This window comes from Heterodontus francisci, chromosome 36 (assembly GCF_036365525.1).
Source record: "Heterodontus francisci isolate sHetFra1 chromosome 36, sHetFra1.hap1, whole genome shotgun sequence".
NCBI lineage: Eukaryota > Metazoa > Chordata > Chondrichthyes > Heterodontiformes > Heterodontidae > Heterodontus > Heterodontus francisci.
In genome coordinates, this window is record NC_090406.1 from 15,256,170 (window position 1) to 15,279,063 (window position 22,894).

The window sequence follows — 22,894 nt, forward strand, 5'->3', positions numbered from 1 at the left end:
CTAGACATAATACTTTCCCTATGTCTCCTGCTGGGCATAATTGAAGACAAACAGCACAGTGGTTGGCAGAATAGGCTTCGATCTGGTAGGAACAACTGAGTAGTTACAGTCATAGTTGCAATGGCTCTGAAATCCCCAGTGAGGAATAATGAGGGACTGTTACATTGTTAGAGGTGCTATATTGTGGAGAAGATATCAAACCGAAGCTCTCTGTCTGTCTGTTCAGGTGGACATGAAAAATCCCATGGCACTTCTCCAAAGAGTCTCCTGGTATCCTGGCGAACATTCATCCTTCAAGCAAAACCATCAAAACAGATTAACTGATCATTCATCTCTCTGTCGTCTGTGCAACTTTGCTGTGTGCTACTTGGCTGCAACATTTGTCAAGACTAGTGTTCAAAATTAACTCAGTGCTTGTGAAGCCCCTTGGGACATTCTGAGGGTGTGAAAGGCGCTATATATATCTACCAGTTCTTCTTTTGCTTTACTGCAAAAAAGGGTTTCATTGAAAGGAGGACCAATTTAGATGTGGACTTTACACCAGTAATTGGAGAAAATCCCCAAGGAGTTTCCTTGGGGTTCCTCTGATCGGCCACTTTAACTGTGACAGAAGATTGGCAGAAACTCTATTTTCATCCAGAGTTTCTGTCAGATTTTCCAATGACTGATCAGGAGAATCCTGTAGAAATTCCTGGCATGTAGTTTTGCAAATTTAGACTTCAAATAGCCCTCTGCTTTCTGCTGTAATATCTCATTTATGCTCAAACTTGAGGCTGTAATTGGATCTGAACTTTGGGATGACTATCTGCAGGTTCTTAAAATTTCCTGCTAATACAGCATGGCAGTTTCCCAAACCAGACAGACAATCTAAATAAACACAGCAACTGGTGTCCAACTGTTTCACACCTTCCAAATCTGGCTTGCTGTCCCTCATAGCATGTTCCCTGACATACCTGGGCTGTCACTTCCCTCTCACTACAATGAATGCGAGCTTAAAATATAGCGAGAGGAAAAAGAATGTGACCAGCATTTAAGCAAGCATCTACTCACTGCATCCTTGAGCATAATGTGTGTATTTATGGAGCATGTGCATGTATACACAGAGTGAGGGCAAGGGTAGCAGCTGTCCTGCTAGGATGTTGTGAATTCCTCAGAGAAATCTCAAGACCAAAGTCTGAAGAGACACCTGGAGAGACTAGAGAAGCTGGGATTGTTCACCTTAAAGCAGAGAAGGTTGAGGAGAGATTTACTAAAGGTGTTCAAATTTATAAAGGCTTACGATAGATTCTCCTTATTTACTCTATTTCCACTGGCAGGAGGGTCAGTGACCAGAGGTCACAGATTTAAGATAATTGGCAAAAGAACCGAGGGGAGATGTCAAGAATTTTTTTTATGCAGTGAGTTGCTATGATCTGGAATGCACTGACCTAAAGGGTGTTGAAAGCAGATTCATATATAGTAACTTTAAATATGGAATTGGATATATATTTGAAAAAGAAAAAAAATTTCTAGGGCTATGGGGAAAAAGCACCATCAACATCCTGGGGATCACCATTGACCAGAAACTGAACTGGAGCAGCCACATAAATGTTGTGGCTACAAGAGCAGGTCAGAGGCTAGGAGTTCTGTGGTGAGTAACTCACCTCCTGACTCCCCAATGCCTGTCCACCATCTACAAGGCACAAGTCAGGAGTGTGATGGAATACTCTCCACTTACCTGGATTAGTGCAGCTCCAACAACACTCAGAAAGCTTGATACCATCCAGAACAAAACAGCCCATTTGATTGGCACCCCATCCACCACCTTAAATATGCACTTCCTCCACCACCTGTGCACAATGGCAACTGTGTGTACCATCTACAAGATGCATTGCAGCAACTCACCATGCCTCCTTCAACAGTACCTTCCACACTCGTGACCTCTTCCACCTAAAAAGGATAAGAGCAGCAGACGCATGGAAACACCATCATCTGCAAGTTCCTCTTCATGCTACACACCATTCTATCTTGGAAATATATCACCGTTTCTTCATGTGGCTGGATCAAAATCCTGGAACTCCTTCCCTAACAGCACTGCGTGTGCACCTGCAGATGGACTGCAACGGCTCAGGAAGGCAGCTCACCACCGCCTTCTCAAGGGGAAATAGGGATGGGCAACAAATGCTAGCCTTGCCAGCGACACCCATATCCCATGAAACAAATAAAAAAAGGAGAGTGGGACATTTTGGATAGCTCTTTCAAAGAGCTGGCAGAGGCATGATGGGCTGAATGGCCTCCTTTTGTGCAGCATGATTCTCTAAGTCTGCTGGATTTGACATATCTCCTTGTTGGTAAGACCAATCCCTTTGACTTTTTGTTGGTCTGGATATCATTTGGATATTTACATTTCGAGTTGTTAGAAGTGAATAGAAACTCCTATTTTTATTCCTTCCAATTTTTTTGCCTCTCCTTTTTATGCCAGGATGCGTGTCCATAGGCATCAGCAGGCCTCCAGTGTCGCGCCTCAGCAAGATATGCGATATCACATGCAAACAAAGACAGTCAGTGTTAACAGGCTATTTCACTATGGAAAGCATGGAAGCCAAGTCTGATCATGCCTTCACCTGACATTCACATCCAGATTTTCTCATCGTTAGTCACTGGCCAGCAACTGGGAGTGGAAGTGCTTGCTGGATATTCCGCTCCTTAACCAGGGACCTCCTGGTTTATAGAAAAGAAAGACTTGCATTTATATAGCACCTTTCACAACCTCAGGATGTACCAAAGTACTTTATAGTCAATCTAGCACTTTTGAGGTGTAGTCACTGCAGTAAAGTAGGAAACATGACAGCCAATTTGCACACAGCAAGGTCCCACAAGCAGCAATGTGATAATGACCAGTTAATCTGTCTTACTGATGTTGGTTGAGAGATAAATATATTGGCCAGAAAAATTGGATAAGCCCCTTGCTCTTCAAAATTGTGCCATGGGATGTTTTACGTCTGCCTGAGGGGGACGGCTGGGGTCTTGGTTTACGGTCTCATCTGAAAAGCAGGACCTCTGACAGTCCCTCAATACTTCAGGTGTGATTTTGTGCACAAGTCTCTGTGGAGCGAGACTCTAACCCACAACTTTCTGACTCAGTGGCGAGAGTACTACAGCTGTCCACGGCTGACACCTATAATTCAATGCTGCACCAGACAGGATCTTCATCATACAATCAACATTCAACTACAACATTGAGACGCAATTAGGATCATCCACAAATGGGGCAAATGAGACTTGGGGGAGGTAGATTTCTTTTAAATTAGGTATATTTTCCATAATAAAAGGGTTTGTAAATTTGCTATTGCCTGGTGCTTTTCTTCCTGGTAGAGAAAGATGAAGTGTTATGTTGTAATTCAAATTCAATTTGGATCAGCACGAGTCTATCAAATTACCATATCCCACATGTGTAAGGGGGCACAACTTCAAAGGACTGACATTCCTTCCATACAAACAAGTCTCCTGTGAATAGACCCAGACATGGCATTGGATTCAATAACCATGGAGGAATCTTAATCTGCCTGAGGACTGACAGGAGAAGCTGTGGAAAGGAACAACTTGGGACGAGAGTTTCAATCCAACCCAGACTGAGGAGATGAAGATCTCTCTCTCTTTGTGACAGTTCATGATTATTTAAATGAGCCAAGGCAGTATCAATAGTTTCCAGTGGGCACAAATCCACAGTGCAGGCACATTCTCCTAATTGGCAGGAGAAAGCCTGGGAATGAATAGACAGTGTAAGAAATTAATGTCACACTGGTACAGTAGGGTCGCTGATCCAGTCGTTGTTCTTTTAAAGCTCAGAGTAACATAAGCAGCTATATGGAAGAAGTTATACTGATATAAATGAAATTTTTCAAATTTCTGGTGCAAATGGTCTGAATAAACCATACTGGCACAAAATTGGTATAAGTGCACAGCCTACAGGTTACTGGTTTTATATGTCTGTTACTCCTATCAAACTCACCAGCCCACCCATCGCTGCCCATGGTTCAATGGACAAGCAGACTGCCCAGGTGTGGTTCCGACTTATACTAAGCAGAAAATCCCAGCTTTGACCCTTAGTCTGTACTGCATTAACCAATCTCATCTTTTGTGCCTTTTGAGGTGCTATAATTAGCCTCTTCACCTCTGAGTTAGGGAGGGAAACAATAACATAGGATTTCTATGCTAGAAAGTGTGCATGTGTCAATGCTGGGCGAGGACAAGACCAAGCTCAGTCAAGATGCCTTCTCTGGCAGGAGAGCCCTTCTGATTGACATTATGTGGATGTTAACAGTAATGTGGTGTTACAAAAGCACGAATCGGAAACTCGAGGCCAGGCTCATGAAGACTGTCATCTTGAGTAAGGGACTGAGAGGACCCAATGCCCAAGGAACTGTACCCACTAAGAGTCAGTGCCTGGAGGAGAGGGCACTAAAAAAATTGGTACCCAAAAAACCTACCCTAGAGTCGCCACTTGTTTTATGCTTAACCTTTAGTAATAGAGCTGCATAGAGATGCAAAAGAGTGCATGGAGTCCAGAAATAAAGTTTAAGTAGAACAGCACTTGCTCCTCCTAATTATCTTTGCATTTTGTTTCCTGAGGCAGCTTGTGTGGTAGAACCAATTGCCGGCACAAAATATTTCTAAAGGGGCGTCTCCGATGGTAAAGCGATTGGCTAGTGTGGAAGTAAGCCATACAGATCCTTTATCTGTGGTGAGTTAGCTGATCTGAGTCAGGATGAAAGTACTTCAGTTGGCCTCAGTTCCTGGGCTGGGCTGAACTGGGCAGGTCTAGGAACTGGGGGGCCGGGGAGACGAAAGTCAGCCTGATCACTGCACAGTGACTCCTGTGGAAAAATGCACATGCATGGTTGTCAAGGGAAGGCAGGATCAGACTAAGTTATTGGAGGAATAGCCTGCCAGCAGTCTACTGTCAATGCCTACCTGGATATTCAAGGTACTGGAGGGTAGCCAATGAGGAATCCTCACCAGCAGTGAGGTGGGGAGAAAATTGGAAGTGAAGGAAAACATAGGCAAGATAAAAATTACCATTTTATTTGAGGAGACGGAAAGAGGTCTCCAGATCCTTGAATATAAATGCTGTTAAATCCTGTTGCACACTGCCAGTAGCAACACTGTTACAGTTGGGGGTTTGGATGAGAAAGTACTGAAAATCTGCAGCCAAATATTAACCGCCCTGTCTCATTAATTTCACTTCATGGATTTTGCCACCAAACAGCCCTTAACTGGCATCCAACAGAAGCATGTAATACAAGATTGGCAAGTTGATCAGTGCTGGCATAAATCCCCTCTTATGCATTATACCACAGTGACACCTACTGAATCACATACTGCTAGTCCTGCAGCAATCTCTGCCCAGCCTGTTTCAGCAGCCATTTAAAATCAGGGCGATTTACAAAACACTTTTATATTCTCGTAAGAGGTCTTGCATGAAGCAGCTCTCAAAATCTAAACATATGTTTACCTTTCTTTCCATGCCTGCTCCAAATTAAGGACTGGAGGCCCATGATTTCATGGTTAAAAGGAAGGGAATTTGGTTGCACATATTGTAAAAGGAGGTTTAATGGCAGGTTGTGGGTCCAGTCTCTGGGTGACAGGAATTTTATGTTAAAGAGGATGTTGTGGCATTCCTTCAATGTAAAAGCAACCATCATTTCCATCAAATGGACAAAATAGTTTAGGGTAGCAATGTGTAAATGATGGCATGATGATGTACACAGGTTATGACATAAATTGCAAACATGCCTCGGGGCACAGATACCCACCTGCCAGTCCTGCTCAGTTTAGTGCACGCTCTAGACTTGTCCTTGATCATGCATGGCCCTGTTACAACCAAACTGCCCTGAATCCAGGACAAAAATTGTGCATAAATGTATCTGGTTCACTGTTAGAACATCAGTGGAAAAGAACTGAACTGTGAGACTGGGCAATTGGGAAGGTACAGGAGCAGCTGCAGAAAATTAGGGCCAGTGTCATACCGCTGCTTGATGCTGCCAGATTGAAAATTGACCAGCCCTTAGCCCTATCTCACCGCCATCATCTTTCTTTTGGTCCCAACAACTTTCTTTCCCCTCAGGAGTAGAGACTCTCCCTGACAATTCCATTTCCTAGCATGGGGAAATCGAAGCCAATCGTAGAATCCCGACTGCCTCCCCAGCTGAGATCAGCTCATTCTGCATAGTGTTGAACAAAGAACAAAGAATAGTACAGCACAGGAACAGGCCATTCGGCCCTCCAAGCCTGCGCCGATCTTGATGCTTGTCTAAACTAAAACCTTCTGCACTTCCAGGGTCCGTATCCCTCTATTCTCATCCTATTCATGTATTTGTCAAGATGCCTTTTAACCGTCACTATTGTACCTGCTTCCACCACCTCCCCTGGCAGCAAGTTCCAGGCACTCACCACCCTCTGTGTAAAGAACTTGCCTCGCACATCCCCTGCAAACTTTGCCCCTCGCACCTTAAACCTATGTCCCCTAGTAACTGATTCTTCCACCCTTCTGACTATCCACTCTGTCCATGCCACTCATAACTTTGTAAACCTCTATCATGTCGCCCCTCCACCTCCGTCGTTACAGTGAAAACAATCCGAGTTTATCCAACCTCTCCTCATAGTTAATACCCTCCAGACCAGGCAACATCCTGGTAAACCTCTTCTGTACCCTCTCCAAAGCCTCCACATCCTTCTGGTAGTGTGGCGACCAGAATTGCACGCAATATTCCAAGTGTGGCCTAACTAAGGTTCTGTACAGCTGCAGCATGACTTGCCAATTTTTGTACTCTATGCCCCGACCGATGAAGGCAAGCGTGCTGTGTGCCTTCTTGACTACCTTATCCACCTGCGTTGCCACTTTCAGTGACCTGTGGACCAGTATGCCCAGATCTCTCTGCCTGTCAATACTCCTAAGGGTTCTGCCATTTACTGTATACTTCCCACCTGTATGAGATCTTCCAAACTGCATTACCTCTCATTTGTCCGGATTAAACTCCATCTGCCATTTCTCCACCCAAGTCTTGGACTTTGGACATTGGACTTCTTTTGCGTTGGGCAGTGAAATGGCCAAGTGAACCTTTAGGTTAGACCTACCCATCATTATCACATGTTCCCTTGATAAGTGCTTACAAGCACACTCATGCACATCCGCACATACACACACATGTGTGCACAAGTGCACATTCAGTTGCACACACATCCAGACACAAAAATTCAGTGGTTAAACTAGGCATGACAGAATTTCCAATTCAAAATCCAACACTGAGCCCATAAATTAGGTCAGACTCCACTGAGAGCTCTTTAAATCAAATTTTGTTTTGGGAGTCATAGCCATTTCTTTGGTCAGAAAGCTTGTCTCTGAAATACATCACGGTAATTTTCTTTTTTTTTGTGTATGCCAGAGGCTTGCAGCAAAATATGTGACCTGTGCTTTTTGCAAGGCTCTGAGCTTGTGTAAAGGGATAGCACTCCACACCAGAAAACCTAATAAACAAATACACTTTCAACCAGCTCACAAAATGATTAATGAAAATGCGTCTGCAGAATGAAGGCTGCTATTATGGTATATGGAAGATGAGGAGAGATTCTCAAGAGTGATGTTCTCTCAAAACCAATTTCTTTTACAACTTTAGTTGGCAGATGTGGGAAGCAGGGGCTTAAGAGTTCAGGCATAAAGGTTTGTCACTGTGAACATAATGGCTGGGATTTTGTCAGTGCTCTGGAGAAGGGCTGGGAGGCAGGAGGGGTGGGAAAATGGTGTGGAATGGTATTGGAAGGGCATCCCGACGCAGTACTACCACTGAGCCTTTTTCCCAGTGGCTCAGCTGCACACCTCAGGGAGGCGGGCGGCCAATTTAATTAATGAAAAGGCCCAACTGATGGCCAGTTTCCTGTGTCAAAATGCCGTGTGGGGTGGCTGCCATCTGCATGGAGGCAGCCTCCCAGCCCCTTCCTGGGGTGGCGGGGGGCCTTGGTTTCCAGAGGCTCCATACCCCTCTGGGGTCAGGCTGCCTGACCCCAGCACAGAAATAGTTGCCTTACTGGCCCTTCGAAGGTGCCTAAAGATGGAGGCGCCCTCTGAGGCTGCAGAGCTGCCGGCCCTCTGATTAGGCCCGACAGCTTGGAGAGGCAGCCTGCTGTCCTTAATTGGATGACGGGTCCAGTGGCAGCCTTTGAATTGGCCTCCACCAGGAAGATCCCTGCTGCGGTCCTGCTGACCTCCTGCACAGGCTTGGGACCTGCATTGGATCGCGACGTCGGGACTTACCACATGCCGACAAAATCCTGGCCAACGTCTCTGAATTGTGAGCACGAACTTGGTACCAGTGTAAACTGGACCCACCTCAGGAAGTGGCATCATATTGGGCACTGTTTCAGATACATGCCAATATAACATGGCCATTAAATTATTGCCTCTGCATTTGCTGAATCATCCTCTTTTGCCCACTGTGTTCTCCACTGAATTGTGTGACACAGCTGCCAGGTTCAGCCTGATTTCAAGTGTACTCCTGATGCAGTTTCAGAATAAAAGGAGCAATGTCCGGTATAGTATTGAGACATTACAGACCAGATAACCACAGGTTCGATTCCCACACAGGTGCTGATTGGGCTGATTTCAAGCAGAGCAGAGGACCATGTGCAGCAATTGACCTCAGTACCTCCAAGATTAGCGAAGAAACAAGATATCAGTTGGGGTTCCCATTTCTATTCACTGTTCAATAACGCTGCTGCAAAGATTGTGCACAGGAATAGGAGTAGGTGGTTCAGCTCCTCTAACCTGCTCTGCTATTCAGTGAGATCATTGCTGATCTGTACCACAACTCCATTTGCCCACCTTAGTTCCTTATCCCTTACCCAACAAAAATAATTTGATGGAAACAGGATCATGTTAAGCAGTGAATCCCTTCAAGGTCAAATAGCCTACTGACACTGCCTGGATTCACAGCCTCTTGGGTGAGCTCATGAAAATCACCATGCATCACAGTGTGAATCGGTGCCGTCAGGAGACGACACAACTGGGAAAAACGTCATATGGACTGATTGCACTTCACCTCAAGTTGCTCGAGACTGAAGATTGAATGGACCGACTCTGAAGAAAAGTTCTACCTGAAACATGGACATTTCTTTTTTCCAGCTGCAGGCTCTTCCTTGTACTTCCAGAGAATTCTGTTGTGGTTTCGGCTTTATTTGGTCAGTAATATTGATATTTTTTGATTTAGTGATATTTACCCTGGTTAAGAGAGGGGAAGATTGACATGAGCCAGAAATTTCTTTGGCACACTTCCTGCTGTAACTTCGGCAGAAACTCCACTTACACGTAAAAATGGGTATCCCAGCGAAATATGGCAGGGGAGCAGGAGCAGCTCTGAGGAAATTCCCGGCCTAGGATTCCTACTCCTGATTTCAGTATACTGACCTGTGCTGGAAGTTGGATGCAAACGAGATCAGTTTCCATGATGAATAATCTATTGGACACAAGGCCACTTAGGCCATAGTACAGCCACCTAGTCAAGGTACTACAGACCTACTGGCACTGGGTGAATACATACTTCCACCAAGCCAATGCTGTTAGGAGTGTATGGGAGACGATTGGGAGGTGGGTGGGAACAACTGGTAAGAAATTGGCTACACTTTAATTTCCTTATTCACTTGCTAAAAACAGATCCTGCTTTTCACTACTGGCTTCGCTGAGTGAGCTGATTTTGACCTGGGCAAGGGTGCCACAGTTAACCTCAGGGACCCTAGGCTAGGGAGAGGCAGAGACAGAAAAATCAGCCTGGTTTCCCATGTTGCTTTTTCTCTCTTCTTATTCAAAACTCTTTTGCCATGCTTTCAGTCACCTCCCCTAACCTTTCCCATCCAATCTATGCCCAATTTCTGGTCATCACCTCTGACAAAGACTTTAAGCTGCTTTAATTGGTTAACAGCACAATAAACATGCAAGTTGTTGCAGTTAGTGCAAAACCTAAACAGAAAAGGAAGAATTGAATTGCAGTCACACTTTTTACAAGTGATCTCCTCCATTCAACTTGGACTCCTCCCTGCAGTCCAGAGACTCCCTACTGGAAAGTGCTCATTTGTGGCCATGACAGGAGTGGACTTGACTTTGATGCATTCCATGATTGAATAGCCAACAGACACTCACTCTCATGCACAAGAAATGATTTGGTATGGGAGGGATGCCAGGACCTGTGCAGCTTTGTTTTTCAGAGGGATGAGGGGAGAAAACCAGTAGGCAAAAATCATTTAAAAAAAAGAGTTCCTAAATAAGTACTTTGTTCTGGGTGTGATGACATTACATGAGCTGTTACAGCACAGAGCTGTAGTAATAACATTCATGTAGTAATTTCAAACACAGAGGAGCAACATTGTTAAATTATAAATTAAAATAGCTTCCAAATCTGCGTAATTATGATTATAGCAGCTGAGAAACTGTACCTCTAAGCATTGGCAGCCAATCTATAGCCAAATGATCCTTACGTAAATCCAATTCACATGACAATAATACTGTCCTTCAAGAATTTTGTCTAGTGCTCAATATAATGGAACAAACCTTCTTATTGAGGGACCCACTGTAGCAAAATTGTGGTTGGCGTAAGAACAGCTATAGCAGCTTAGCACAACACCCTCAATTATAAGGAATTTGTTAAATTACATATGTTAAGAAACCCAAAGGGTAAGAGCATATTTTCAGGTTAACCATATCAGACCTGGTGAAAGAACAGCGTGGGAAAGGTAAGGGACTCCTTGTTCATACAGGTAATTGGAAGTCATTCAGAATGATCTCAATTGAATTTCAGCTGAGAGTGCAGATCAGTGGTATTCACATGACCTGGGGGCTACTCATAGTCCATTTCCCCCTCAGTGGTCAGTGGAGGGACAGAGAGAGATAGAGAGGGAGAGAGAGAAAAAGAGGGAAACAGACAGATTTTAAATGTTTGTGGAAAATATATAAATGGAAATGTTTGAAAAAAAATACAAACAATGTTTGGAGTTACTCTTTGGTAAGTCTGAGAGAGCAGCCTTCAAGCAAATCATGTCCAGGATTATAGTCCTTAAAGAGTTAGTGAGAACCCAGTGCGTAGAGCTGTAGATGGTGGAATTTATGCCACAAAATAACAGCCATGAGAAACAAGGGCAGAGATTACAAATACCACAGCTGGCATGGAGCCTAGCAAGACTGGAGCATTATGCCAGCCAATAGTGCTCAATCACTTTCTGAAACCGAAAAGAAAATAGTTGGATTACATAAACCATTGATCTTTTATCTTTTACTGAGAGGAAGGGGCTACAATTTTCACAGAGGTTCTCTGATCCGCTTCTGATCTTTGGGTTTCCAACTATCTTTGGCTAAAGTTACAGCGGAAGATCGGGAAACTATGTGAAGGACTGGGTACCGTAGAAACTTAGATACTGGCCTTTCATCTTTGGGACCAGATTCCAAATCCAGCTCAATGTAATGGGATGAACATTTTCTTTGGCTGTTGGCTGTAAAGAGTGAAATGTATTTGCACAATTTCAACCTAGTTTCCAGTAAGTATAGACCCACAGCACAAAATGTTTGGATCATTCTTAGCACTGATGCCCCGATTATTAGAATGATCTGTCAAACCTACTGTCAAGGCTTACATTTAATTTGGTTGAGACACAAAAGGAGCCATATCTCATCAAATACCCAACTTCTTCATCAAGAACCCACCTACTTATGGAAACAAGAATTCTCTACCACAGAAAGCAGTTGAGGCCAAATCATTAGATATATTCAAGAAAGAGTTAGATTTGGTTCTTAGGGCTAAAGGGATATGGGGAGAAAGCGGGAACAGGGTACTGAGTTTGGATGATCAGCCATGATCGTATTGAATGGTGGTGCAGGCTCGAAGGGCCGAATGGTCTACTCCTGCTCCTATTTTTTCTATGTCTCTAAGAGAGGACATTGGCTAGAAAATAAAACATTCAAAAAGGTCTTTCAGGCAACATTTGAAAGGATCTCATTAAACTTGAATTGGATAGCAATGTTCATGCTCTCAGCTAACTCTGTTTCTCTCTCTCCACAGATGCTGTCGGACCTGCTGAGCGTTACCAGCATTTTATGTTTTTATCCCAGCATCTGCAGTATTTCACAGATACTTTGATCTATTTGGCTCTGATAGTTATAGATCAGATAAATAATCCAGGCTAACAACACAGCACAGCATTCAGGAAGTACTGTATTGTTGGAGGCGCTGTCTTCTGGATGCAATGAGAGAAGATCAGCCTATTCCATTGGTTCAGGTGCACATTAAAAACCCCACAACAGAAGACGAGCAGGGATATCTCCCAGTTTCCTGGTCAACATTCCTCCCTCAATCACCCTCACCAAAAATAGCTATACTAGTCATTTGTCTCATTGCTGTTTGAGAGTTCAAACTGTGTGCCAAATGGCTGCTGTATTTGCCTACATAATGATCATTAACACACTTTAAAGTAACTCATCATATGAAAAGCACATTAAAACGTGTCTGGAAGATATGCTAAGACACTACACAAATGCAAGTCTCTCTTTCTTTGACACTTTTAAGGTAATTTACTGTGTGAAGTGCTTTGAGGCATTTCAGTCTGACGTGGTTCCATATAATCTGAAGCATGATATTACATTTCTTCATTCCTTAAGCAAAAATCCTAACACAATTCAAAGCAGTGTTTTTCATTAATGTATTGTCAAGAGGCACATTCCCAAAACTAATCCTTGCTCAAGGGCTATTCTCGGTTATGCTTCAACACACTGTGGCATAGAATGATGGGACATGGATCTGGACTTATGGTTTCCCCACATGTGCTAACCTGGTTAATTATAGAATGAAAGCCAGGCTCTCCTCATGGGTAGGACTGCCAGCATTGGTATTTTCATTTAAAAAACCTCTTATTGTAATAGCACTTCTTCAAATGCTGTATCTATACTGGGATAACTGTCTCATACAAGCTCAAGTTACCGGAGAGCAACCAGTGTCTGTGCAACAGTACTTCAGCAATAAACTGCTGCTCTCAGGAAAGTAAGAGATAAAATTGGAAAAACCATCAATAACGAGAAAAGACTCTAAATTGTATGTGTAATCTTTTCTCCCTCTTTCCCTTAAACCCGACTCAAATTTGGGTTAGACCCAAGTTACTATAGGAAGGATGAAAGCCTTGGAAAGGGCGCAAAGGGGTTTAACTGGACTGGTACCAGGGATGAATGATTTCAGTTATGTGAAGTGACTACAGAAGCTCGGATTGTTCTCTTTAGAGGAGAGAAGGGTAAGGGGAGATTTAATAGAGCTGTTTAGATTTATGAAGGGTTTTGATAGAGTAGATAGGGAGAAACTGGGCTAGATTTTGGAAGTCATCCACAATTTCCTGGTACCGGCCGTAGTGCAATTTTTAAGGAGGGAGGTTGGGTGGGGTGACGGCTACTCAGGTGAAAGCAGCGCGTAGCTTATTAACATTATGAAAAGGCCTATTAAGGCCATTGATCAGAAGCTGACTGGAAATTTCCAGTTGGCCTGTGAGTCCCCCACAGCATCCAGAGCTCGGCAGACTGGGGAGTCAGGGCTCCAGGATTAATTTGAGCTGTCTCCCCCCCGCTCCCCCCACCCCCATCACAGCTGTCATATTTACACATGTAAAGCTGTGGCTGCAGGTCACCCTGTGGAGGGTTTCCCCCTCCCAACAGTGATCCGACAGCTGTGGCCATTTCTTTTTTAAAAGTGCTGAGAGGGTGCATCCATCATAAGCTGCCCTTTCTCTCCTTCACCTGCATTGGCAGGCTGCGACTCCTTCAGTCCTGAAGGGTCTCCTGTTGGCCGTCCAGCTACCAGAGCCCACCCACCGTCCTTAATTGCATGGTGAGCATGCCCCCTGGCTAGCAATTCGCCTTCTATTCAAAAATTACAGTTGTGCGTCACGACGATGCAGTGCAAGATTGGGACCCGGAAATTATCCCGACATCAGTGTCTCAACCCAAAAATGAACATCCGTCCCAATGTTTCTCCTGCCTAGAGGATTGGCAACCAAAAAACACAGATTTATAATAATTGGATAAAGAACCAGGGGAGATGAAGATAAGTTTTTTTTTTATACACAACAAGTTGATATGATCTGGAATGTGCTGCGTGAAAGGGCAGTGGAAGCAGATTTAATAGTAACTTTCAAAATGGAAATGGATAAATACTGGGAAAGGAAAATTTTCCACAGCTATGGTGAGAGGAGGGGAGGTGGGACCAATTGGGATCAATCAAAAGAGGAGAAACAGGCACGATGGGTTGAATACCCTCCTATTCTAAGATGGCTTCTCGGCTTGGCTCAGTTGATAAGATTCACACTACATGGTTGCAGGTTTGAATCACATATCAAGACTTGAAAGCACTGATGTAGGTTAATGAGTGGAGGGAGTGATTGTACAACTGCTGCTTGTTCAGTTCGACTTTCAAAATTCCATGGTTCTATTTCAAAGAAGATTTGGGATCTCTCTGGGTGTCCTTTCCGCCATTCCTTCCTCAACCAATACCACCAAAAGAAACACAGAATAACTGGCCATTCATCTCATTGTGGGTTGTGGGACTTTGCTGGCACAGATTGTCTGCTGTGTTGCCAACATGTACTGCACTCTAAATATAATTCACTGCTCAAAGTGCTCGAAGATTTTTCAAGGTGATAAGGAGTTAGATAAATGCAAATAGTTTTAGAACTGCTCGGCTGATATGTCATGAGTGCGCCGATTTTGAAATCCTCATTTTTTTTCATTCTTCCAAAGCCACCCTCTTCAACCAGCCACTTCCCTAATTCTTCTCTTAATTCCTGATTACTATCTCCCCTTCCCCAACCTTTTGTTCAAACAATATGGGATATTTTCTTACCTTAGAAGCAGTTTATAAGTGTAAGTCTGGTAGTAGCACATATGGTGGAATCCCAGAACTGTACTGTTAAAGACACAGGCAAGGGAATCCAAGGTTTATCATGGTGTTTATATTGCCGGCGCGTATCCATTGTCTCTCGAGATAAGGAGGCCCAAAAGAAAGAAAGAAAGATCTGAGTAAGCAAAACTCCAAGTGGTGGAAGCAGATTCAACAGTAACTTTCATAAGAGAACTCAAAGTGCGTTTCTTGAAAAGGAAACATTTACAAAGGTATGGGGAAAGAACTGGGGTGTGGGACTCATTAAATAGCTCTTTCAAATAGCTTGCATGGGTATGATGGGCAGAATGGCCTTCTTCTGTGTTGTATGATTCAATGTTAAGTGCAGAAAACTGAGGAAAATTAGCAACTGAAAAGATCAATGAACAAGGGAAAAATTATCCTCCACCCTTTTAATGAAGAAGGGGACTACAGCATGTTATTAAACAATGCCAAGAATCTGGTAATCTGTTCCAGTTTAGTTGAAAATTGTGTAATGGCAGAGGAGATGTTTTGAGTCAATAACTATATATCTTTCTCTTCTTTGGCCTCCTTATCTCGAGAGACAATGGATAAGCGCCTGGAGGTGGTCAGTGGTTTGTGAAGCAGCGCCTGGAGAGGCTATAAAGGCCAATTCTAGAGTGACAGGCTCTTCCACAGGTGCTGCAGAGAAATTTGTTTGTCGGGGCTGTTACACAGTTGGCTCTCCCCTTGCGCCTCTGTCTTTTTTCCTGCCAACTACTAAGTCTCTTCAACTCGCCACACTTTAAACCCATCTTTATGGCTGCCCGCCATAATCTTTCTAATGAGTAGAATAAATGTACACAATTCTGTTGGCAAAGAAAAGTGGGAGCAGATTTGACATGTTGACGGTAGATAAGCATGCTGCAGCTTATGTTAGTGAAGAAGTTTCTTTTTTTTAAAAAAGCATTTATTTTGAATATTTTGACATGATTCGCTAACGCACAACTGAATGGGGTTAAAGAGTTAGAAAGATTATAAAAATTTACATAACGTGGGAATTAAAAAGTGCAAGTACCATAATCAGGTTTTAATTGTTTAATTGAAATGGCTGTTTGACTAAAGCAGCCCTGCTCTCCTTAATCAACTATTAATCAAAAGCTCCTTCAAATGTGCTCGCTGTGTTTCACTCTGTAGCTTGTCACAAATCCAGAACTATATCTTGTTCTGTAAACTAATTAGCTGCATTCAGCACCATTTCTTGCATGCAAATTGAGGAAAATTAGTCATTAATTTCATGCCACCTGGTTATCTTGCTCAGGAGCTGTCTTAAAACAAAAGTGCTTCTGATTCAATATTCCATAGGGGTAACAGGCTGTCAGAATGCAGTTGTTGAACTAACTACAGAGCTCCTCCACATGGCCGAGTTGATAAATCCACATGCACCTTCGACAACCCTTTCAGTCTGTGGCAGAGGTAGCTCTTGTCAGCTACATAGGCGTAGGCCTTTGACCTCCGTGCACTTGACTTGGGAAGTGAAGATCAGTTAAATTCCTACAGTTTTTTTAAATTTCCAAAATATACTTTATTCATAAAAATCTGTAAAAATTACATTACCAGTTTCAAACAGCACCAAGTCAAAAAATATAAACAGTGCAAAGGAGGTCAGTTTGCTTCATTACAATCATGAGTTGCCTCACAACCCTTCCATTTCACATTTGTCATGCCAATTACATTTTTACATTTTACAGCAAATGAACATTTTCACGATACAGTTCGAGGAGTTTCCCATGGATTCAGCCCCTTGGAATTCCTACTGTTGATTGCTATTTGGATACCTCTGCTGATCTGTCTGTGTGTCTGTCTGTGTCTGTGTGTATGTGTGTGTGAATGCTAAGAGGAGAGGGAGTAAATTGAAGGTGCAGACCTCTTCTGCTCCTCCTAGCCCACACAGAAACATAAAATAACATTTAATTACTTGCCTTACCTTCTGGATCACTTCCCGGCAGGTCTGACCAGACATGAAAGCAGTCACTGCTTCCTCATTCAGACCCCTAACTAAAATTGCAGATCGTGTCCTGGTGCAGTAATTGGGCTCTGATCTGCATATTAAAGTGGAGTCCACTGCCTTCATAGAACATAGAACAGTACAGCACAGTACAGGCCCTTCGGCCCACGATGTTGTGCCGACCCTTTAACCTACTCTAAGATCAAACTACCTACATACCCTTCATTCTACTATCATCCATGTACCTATCCAAGAGTCGCTTATATGTCCCTAATGTATCTGCTTCTACTACCACCGCTGGCAGTGCATTCCACACACCCACCACTCTCTGTGTAAAGAACTTACCTCTGACATCTCCCTAGAAGAAAGTACTCAATTTTTAAAGATGTACCAGAAAAATATAGTCCTACACAGCAGAACAAACGAACCAATAACATATTGAAAAATCTAATAGACCATGACATTTGATATGCAGTTATTATTTTTCATGATGTTTAGCAAACAAACAGCAAGTCACTTTTTCAGGATTTGAATAGAAGTCCACACAAGACCACATATGTTTTAGCATATTTTAATATGTATATAATTCTTAATTGGCAAAATATATTTAATCATGTACACTCCATTAGCCTTTTGAATTATTTTTATACCTGACTACTAGCTTTTAGTGATTTCTGTACCTGTACCCTTAAATCTCTATGTTCATCCACTTAGCTTCTTGCCATTTAAAAAATATCCTAATCTATCTTTCGCTGGTCCAAAGTGCATGACCTCACACTTTCCTACACTAAACTCCATCTGCTACAATTTTGCCAACACAATCTATTTCCATGTGCTCTTATTTAAGTTATGTCTGTGCATGTCTCCTTCACCTGAACAGGTTAACATCAGGACACAGCAGAAAGGCAGTGGGACCAGAGTGGGTAAGTCATTGCCCTCATTTTAACTCCCCAAGCCCCGTTTTGCTAGGCGGGGTGCAGGGTTGGGGTGAGTTAAAGTCAGGGCTAGAGATGTGAGTGCTCTGACTGAGCCAAACATGTAGAATAAAAAGTAGATATTTTAAAAAAATGAAATGACCTGTCGACAATGCCAGTGATTAAATAGTAAACTTGTTGGTATGGCGCATTTCCGTTATTTAAAATAAACAGCTTGATAAAACAGTAAGTAGAAGATTACCATCCAAATGAGCCAAGCTCTGCTAATGCCAGCAGACATTTCTAGTCCAATAAACATGCAAACACTTTTGCAGAGTTTTTGTAGCATTGGTATTGATTTTGAGTGCCTTTCAGAAATGTAAAGGCCCCACGACAGGGTTGGTATCTTTACCACCTCATTAACACTAGCGAGCGGTTGGCTCCATTTTAAGGAGCCAACTGCTAATTATCCAAAATGCCTGCTCCTTTCAGGCTATAGCCCCCTTTTAATACAGAAAGTTGGGTCCTCTGAGGTAAATAGGGTTCTGATTGTCATTTTAGGTAGGAACTAGTCGCAGTGCAGACTCCAATCTGGACGATGGAACTAAAGGTGACTGTCGAAAATAAGTGTTCAATTACTTTTGCGGGTCTTGGAAAAACAGAAGTGTTCTTCCAGGGCCCAGAAAAGTAATCTGGGCGGCTGCTGCCCCAGAACCTCCATCCTTTGTGATCGTGACACTGACCCCCCCGACCCCTCCCGCCTCATCCTACTAATGGTAGCTCTGGCCCGATTTTCAGGCTTCAATCTGATTAGCTGCATCAGCAAGTATGTTTGGTGCCCTGCAGGTCGCCTGCTGAACTTAAGTGAGGCCAGAGCCTTAAAATGATGGGTGCCTCCTCTCCGCTGCCCCAACTTCGAAATGTGCCCCACTAAATTTTTTTCCCACAATTTTCATCAGCACTTACCCCTTCCCTCTGTGGATTTGTATTTTTGAAAAAGAAACATTCTGGGAAATTAATGCAACTGAGAAAATAACAAGCGTTGTTGCACTTCAAAGTAATTCATTGTATGTGATGCGCTTTGAGACATAATGGGGAAAGAGCAAGGGAATGGGACTAACTGCATAGCTCTACCAAAGAGCCAGCAAAGGCCAGATTGAATGAATGGCCTCCTCCGGGCTTTGTCATTCTATGATTGGATAATAAAGAGGCTTTATAAATGCAAATTCGTATTTCCTGGTTGGTTGAGTTTTGCTATATTCAGCTTGGCCACTAGATGCCATGTTCTACTGAAGAAAAACTGAGTTCTCTGTCCCATCTTGCACTAAGAAAACCCTTTGCTTCTTGAGCTATGGAACTGTCTGAGGATCAGTAACATTATTCCATGGGGGTGAATTTGCTCAGAGCTTTTCCTGCTTTGCCGTTGTAACTTTCCCGGGAGCTCGGCAGAAACTCAATTTATGTGGGTAAATAGGGTTTCTTTGAACTTCCATAGATGTTGTTGCAGTGGAGTGGGAAGCCTCTCAGGAAGTTCACCTGCGATGTTTAAAATGAAAGTAATGCAATCAATGCTTCGACAAATTCACAGCAGTTTTTTATCCTTCTGCCATCACTGAGACCTTAGTTTTTTTTTCCAAAATATACTTTATTCATCAAAATCTGTAAAAAAAACACATTACAAAACAGTTCCAAACAGCACCAAGTCAAAAAAAATACAAAGAGTGCAAAGGAGATCAGTTTCCTTCAATACAGGAGTGAGTTGCCTCACAACCCTTCCATTTCATGCCGTATACATTTTACAGCAAACAAAAATTTTCCAGATACAGTTCGAGGGGTTTTCCATAGATCCAGCCCCTCAGTTCAGCTTGGGGGGGGGGGGGGCCCTTACACAATGGTCTTTGTTTGGCTAGGTCGGTAGCGTTCTTATCAGAGCCAGAGTGAGCTCAAGCCCCACTCCAGGACTTGCATACGTAATCTAGACTGTCACGTCACTGTTGTACTGACAGCATTCTGCTTTGTTGTTGGTGCTGTCCTTTGGATAAGGTATGAAACTAAGCCCCTGTCTGCCTGTTTTGATGATTCAGGTGGATATTAAATATCCCATGGTTCAATTTGAAGAGCTGGTCAATGTACCTCCCTCAACCAAAAACAGACTAGCTTTTTTTCCCACAAAAATATACTTTATTCATAAAAGTTTGTAATAAATAAGTTACAAAACAGTTCAAAGCACTTTGAATTTGACATTTCGGAAAGTACAATAGAGTCATACAGCATAGAAACAGGCCCTTCGGCCCACCGCTTCCATGCCGACCATAATGCCTATCTATATTAATCCCACCTGTCTGCATTAATTCCATATCCCTCTATGCCTTGCTCATTCAAGTACCTGTCCAGATGCCTCTTAAATGTCACTACTGATCCTGCCTCCACCACCTCCTCAGGCAGCTCATTCCAGATGCCCACTATTCTTTGTGTGAAAAATTTACCCCTTTGATCCCCTTTAAACCTCCTCCTTCTCACTTTAAATCTATGCCCTCTAGTTTTAGTCATCCCTACCATGGGAAACAGACTCTGGCTATCTAACCTATCTATGTCTCTCATAATTTTTATATACCTCTATCATGTCCCCTCTCAGCCTCCTTCGCTCCAGGGAAAACAGACCCAGCCTATCCAATCTCTCTTTATAACTCAAGCCCTCCAAACCAGGCAACATCCTTGTGAATCTTTTCTGCACCCTCTCTAGCTTAATCACATCTTTCCTGTAGTGCAGTGACCAGAACTCCAAATGCGGCCTAACCAACGTTACGTACAACTGTAACATGACATCCCAAGTCTTATACTCAATGTCTCGGCCGATGAAGGCAAGCATGCCATACACCTTCTTCACCACCCTGTCTACCTGTGTTGCCACTTTCAGGGAACTATGTACTTGCACCCCAAGGTCTCTCTGCTCAAGGACACTCCCCAGGGCCCTGCCATTCACTGTGTATGTCCTGCCCTGGTTTAACTTCCCAAAATGCATCACTTCACACTTGTCTCTGTTAAATTCCGTTTGCCACTCCCTTGCCCACTTTCCCAGTTGATCTATATCCTGTTGCAACCTTAGACACCTTTCTTCACTGTCCACTATACCACCAATTTTGGTGTCATCTGCAAACTTACTAATCATGCCCTTTACATTCACATCCAAGTCTTGAATATACATGACAAACGAGGGCCCAACACCAATCCCTGCGGCACACCACTGGTCACCGGCCTCCAATTTGAAAAACAACCCTCCACTATCACCCTCTGCTTCCTATAACCAAGCCAATTTTGTATCCAATTTGCTAGCTCACCCTGGATCCCACGTGATCGAACCTTCTGGACCAGCCTACCATGCGGGACCTTGACAAAGGCCTTGCTAAAGTCCATGTAGACAACGTCCATCGCCCTGCCCTCGTCAATCCTCTTGATCACCTCCTCGAAAAACTCAATCAAATTCGTGAGACATGATTTCCCACGCACAAAGCCACGCTGACTATCCCTAATCAGACCATAACTTTCCAGATGCGTATAGATCCTGTCTCTCAGAATCCCTTCCAATATCTTTCCCACCACTGATGTAAGGCTCACCGGCCTGTAGTTCCCTGGCTTATTCCTGCTGCCCTTCTTAAATAAAGGCAATACATTAGCTATCCTCCAGTCTCCTGGTACCTCACCCGTGGCTAACGATGATACAAAAATCTCTGCCAGGGCCCCAGCAATCTCCTCCCATGCTTCCCATAGCATCCTAGGATACACCTGGTAAGGCCCTGGGGATTTATCCACCTTAATGCACTTCAGAACCTCCAACACCTCCTCCTTTGTAATGTTGATATGCTCCAGGATATCGGTGTTCCCTCCCTTGAACTCACTAGCTTCCGTGACCTTCTCCACAGTAAATACAGACGAGAAATATTCATTTAAGACCTCGCCCATTTCCTGTGGCTTCACACAGATTGCCACACTGATCCTTAAGGGGACCTACTCTCTCCCTAACTACCCTTTTACTCTTAATATACTTATAGAATCTTTTAGGATTCTCCTTTATCTTATCTGCCAGGGAAATCTCATGGCTCCTTTTCACCCTCCTAATTTCCTTCTTAAGTGTACTCCTACATCCCCTATACTCCTCGAGGGACTTGCTTGATCCCAGCTGTCTATACCTGACATATGCCTCCTTCTTTGTCCTGACCAGACCCTCAATATCCCTCGTCAACCAAGGTTCCCTAAACTTGCCAGCCTTGCCCTTCCATCTAACAGGAACATGCTGGCCCTGAACTCTTCCTATCTCACTTTTAAAAGCCTCCCACTTGCAAGACGCCCCTTTACCTGTAAACAGCCTCTCCCATTCAACTTTTGAGAGTTCCGGTCTGATGCCATTGAAATTAGCCTTCCCTCAATTTAGGACTTCAACCTGAGGACCAGTCCTATCCTTTTCCATAACTATCTTGAAGCTAATAGAGTTATGGTCACTGGTCCCAAAGTGCTCCCCCACTGACACATCAACCACCTGCCCATCCTCATTTCCTAAGAGGAGGTCGAGTGTAGCCCCTTCTCTAGTAGGGCCATCCACATACTGCTTCAGAAAACTATCCTAGACACACTTAACAAATTCTTCCCCATCTGACCCCTTAGCACTAAGGCAGTCCCAGTCAATATTAGGGAAGTTCAAATCACCTACTATTATAACCCTATAATTCCTACACCTATCTGTGATTTCCCTACATATATGCTCCTCCACTTCCCTCTGACTATTGGGAGGCCTATAGTATAATCCCATCAAAGTGATCACCCCTTTCTTATTTCTAAGTTCTACCCATATGGCCTTGCTGGACATTCCCCCCGGGATATCCTCTCTAAGTACTGCCGTGATGTCCTCCCTAATCAATAGTGCAACTCCCCCTCCTCTCTTACCTCCACCTCTGTCACGCAGGAAGGATCGGTACCCTGGAACATTGAGCTGCCAGTCCTGCCCATCCCTTAACCACGTTACCGTAATAGCTGTAATATCACAATCCTATGTACCGATCCATGCTCTGAGTTCATCTGCCTTACCT